At 36.8% G+C, this 4,267-nt stretch overlaps 1 pseudogene; it reads right to left on the reverse strand.

Annotated features, from left to right (window-relative positions):
* Nucleotides 1-3,333: 3,333 nt before the first annotated feature.
* On the reverse strand, nucleotides 3,334-3,700 carry LOC110196905 (cytochrome c pseudogene; annotated as a pseudogene).
* Nucleotides 3,701-4,267: the final 567 nt, after the last annotated feature.

The following is a 4,267-nucleotide window of genomic DNA, read 5'->3' on the forward strand; positions in this document are numbered from 1 at the left end:
CCAAGAAGAATGATACAAAACTTAGCGACTACATTTTAGAAACATTAGGCAAAAACTTTAGTGACTAAAAATGGCTAATATGAAGTTGATACCCAAGACAAATAGGAAACAGTGAGATACTACCTAGATGCTTCTGGTGAGTTCAAGTCACTTTGCCCAGATAAACTACACCCTTGGGTACAGGAAGAACTGGTCAATGAGATTGCTAAGCTATTTGTAAAATACTTAGCACAGTACATAGATACACTTAACAAAAACATATTCCTTTCTCCCTTCCTCTCTATCAAACTTCTCTGTTTGATTTGAGGACACCACTATTCTTCCAGTCTTCCAGGTTTTTAACCTTGGTATTATCCTCAACAACTCACTCCTTCATACCACATATCCAAACAGCTGCTAAAACTTGTCATTTCTACCTCCACATTTCTCAGATTCAACCCCTTCTTTCTAAGTATGCTGACTTTACCTCTCACCTGGACTAGTCTCACCTCACCTCATTGTTTTTCCTGCCTTCCCCCTCTACCTACTCTAGCAACCTTCAAACAGCTGCCAAGGTGATTTTCCTTAAATACAGATTTAACCATGTCACTCTCTTATTTAATAAATCCTTATGACTCTCTGTCACCTCTAGGATAAAACATAAATTCTTCTGTTTATCTTTTAATTCACTTTATCACCTGTCCCCACCCTATCTGTCCAGCTTCCTCATACATCATTTTTTTCCTATACTTTATAGTATAGCCAAACAGATCTTTTTTCTAGTTTTCAAACATAGCACCATGTCTATTCTCTCCGTGCCTTTGCACTGACAGGCCCCCTGTGTTTAGAATTCACTTCCTTCTGACCTAATTATACTATATTTCAGACTGTACAACAAAACAATAAGCATCAAAATTATTTTGGTACTAGCTGTAAAGTTTAAAAGTTGGTCAGTGAAAGATATTGCTAGCGTGGCATACGTAAGCAAATTAACGTAGTTCCATAATGTTCAATAAATGGAAAGACCTCAGTTGCTGGGAAATAGACTCACTATTTGACAAATATTCTCGGGAAAGTTGAAGAGCAGTCTGGCAGTAATTTGATATAGACCATCATCTAATACCACATATAAAATAAACTCCAATTGGAGAGATAGATAGATATAAATATATAGGGGGCAACTAGGTGGCGCAGTGAATAGAGCACCAGCCCTGGAGTCAAGAGGACCTGAATTCAAATCCAGCCTCAGACACAAAACAGTTACTAGCTGTGTGACCCTGGGCAAGTCACTTAACCCCATTGCCTAGCAAAAAGACAAACAAACAAACAAATTATATATATATTATATATATGTATCTATATATGGTCATTTCATAAATTAAAGGAGTAGGAAAGGAAATGCTTTTCACAGCTAAGAGTAGAGGAAGAAAGGAGAGCAGGTATAGGTTTCACAACAATTGACAGGGGAAGCATTCTTGACCAAACAAAGGACAGAGAAAATCACAGAAGACAAAATGGATTTTTTTTTCATTCATCTAACTGAAAAGATTATGTTCAAATAAAATACATGCAATTAAAATTAGAAAGAAGACTTAACTGGGGGAAATGTTTGCAGTAAGTTTCTCTGATAAAGGTCTGATATCAAAGATATGTAAGAAATGATTGAGATAATTAAGAACAAAAAACCATTCCCCAATAAATAAATGGTCAAAAGATACCAGCAATTATATGAAAAGATGTTCCAAATGACTAACAATAAGAGAAATACAAATTAAAACAACTCTCAAGTTTCATATCACACCCATAAGACTGGCAGAGATAGGGGGAAAAAAAGAAAATGACAATTAATGGAGGAGATATGGGAGATTAGGCATACTACTATACTGCTGAAGAAGTTGTGAATTGGTCTAGACATTGTGGAAATCTATTTGGAGCTATACCCATAAAGTTACTAAACTTTGACCTAATAAGACCACTATTAGTCACATAACACTCCCCTAAAAAGAGATTAAAAAAAGATGGGAAAGACCAATAAGCACACAAACATTCACAGCAGTACTTTTTATTGTGGCAAAGAACTAGAAAGTAAGGGAGTAGTCAGCTATCACGGAATAGATGAACAAATTGTGGTATATGAATGTAACTGAATACTACAGTATCATGAAAAATGATGAAAGGGATGGATTCAGAAAAATCTGAAAAGACTAGTATGAAGTGCTTCAAAATGAAATAAATTGAGCCAAGAAAACAATTCATGTGCTAACTACAACATGGTAAAGAAAAACAGTTTTGAAAAACTCAAGAACTCTCATCAATGAAATGACCAACCACAACTCCAGAGGACTAATAAAGACACACAACACCTACCTGCTGCCAGAGAGGTGATTGACAAGAATGAAAGACATATTTTTCAGACATGAAAAATGGACAAATTTGTTTTGCTTGACTATGTTTATTTGTTGCAAGAAAGGCATTTTTTTCTGAGCAGAGGCAGGAATTATGGAGAGAAAGTTATAATGATGAATAAAAAAAAGAATGAAAAAAGTTTCAGTGTAGCATTTTCTTTTTTTTTTTCAGGAAAAGTATGTTGACAAGTGTTTAATTGCTGAATTCTTATGATCGCACCATTTATAGCTGAACCCAAGTCAGTTTTAACACTATTCACATACTATAAAACATATTGGCAAACTTTAAATTCAACAGGTCTTAAAAGTGAGTCCTAAGGTGCAAGTGAGCTTAACAGGTACTTAACAACTTAGCAGAAGGTCCTATCACAGCTCCAATTCAAAGATCACCCAAGAGTGTGATGGGATGTTCTTTACTCTGGATTGTTAGACAATAAAATACACTGAAATGCCTTTCAACAATTTAAAGGCAGTGTTTGATCAAATCGTTGTAATTAAGCAGTTTATGAATGGAAAGTTAGGGAATTTAAGTTGGAAATTTGTGGGTTTGTTTTGATTCAGTTGACCTTGCCTTTGGACAGGCTGGGGCACAACTCTTTCCAAAATATAACCCCCCACCCCTCCCCAACACACCACAAGTAAAAGTCATATGAAACTATCAAGTAGGTTTTCCCTATTGCTTAGTAAAAGCAGCCAGATTCAATCAAAACTTTCCAAGACAGAGGTGGAGCACATTACCTCTAATAAAAATCTTGTAAAAGAAACAGAAAAGTGTGACAGCTCGGTTGTGACTATAATTATGACCATTCCTTCATTAGGACTGCTGACCAAAATTTTTAAACAGCCATTCATGATCAAAATTCTCTGGTTGATGAAACCAATCTAAATAGGATTATTATGATACAGGTAAAAAAAAGAAAAGCAATCTCATTACGAGAGACATCTTTTTATAATAAATAAGGCAGCAGACAGCTATTACTCATTGGTGGCCTTCTTAAGGTATGCTATCAAGTCTGCCCTTTCTCCCTTCTTCTTAATGCCTGCGAAGATCATTTTGGTTCCAGGGATATACTTCTTGGGGTTTTCCAGGTATTCCATCAGCATATCCTCTCCCCAGATGATACCTTTGTTCTTGTTGGCATCTGTGTAGGAGAAGCCGGGAGACTGGACGGTCTTTCGGCCAAAGGCCGTTCAGATTGGGCCCCGTCTTGTGCTTGCCCCCTTCTCGACGGTGTGGCACTGAGCACACTTCTGAGCAAAGATCTTCTTGCCCTTCTCCACGTCACCCATGGGGAATTCGGCTCGGCCTGCAGCCCCGCACTCGCCGCTCTGTCGCCGCCTCGCTCCGACTCTCGCTTCCTCTCAGTGTAGCATTTTCAATGCACAAAACTTCCGAGAAGACCCAGACAAGCAGGACAGCTTTGAAACCAAAGTGTGAATTTCTTATATTGTTTAAAAATACCATAGAGATTTGGAGTTTTATATGCAATCTTCTTTTTCTGTTGTTTGTTTTCAAAATGTTCATTTTTGTTGATATCTGTCAAGTTCACGATAACAAAAAATAAAAATTGAAAATGCAATTAAATATTACTATTTCTATAAGATTGACTTCTGAGGTCCAATTTGCCTCCTGAAATGAAGATCTTTAGTAGATGCTTTGTTAAGCATTCACGCTTTGCATTGAGAGATATCTGAGGCAATAGATTTTATTACTGACTTTCTTATCAGCCTTCTCTTCTGCTATTCCTTCTCCTGTGTTATCTGTGTTATCCTGTGTTATCATGCCAGATATGTCACAGCTGTATGGACAGTTCTTTCTTCCTCTGCCTTTTCAATTTAGAGACCTCTTGATTAGATTTACAATATTTAAGGTATACCTCTGG

This window comes from Phascolarctos cinereus, unplaced genomic scaffold (assembly GCF_003287225.1).
Source record: "Phascolarctos cinereus isolate Bilbo 61053 unplaced genomic scaffold, phaCin_HiC Scaffold_726;HRSCAF=1367, whole genome shotgun sequence".
Classification (NCBI taxonomy): Eukaryota; Metazoa; Chordata; class Mammalia; order Diprotodontia; family Phascolarctidae; genus Phascolarctos; species Phascolarctos cinereus.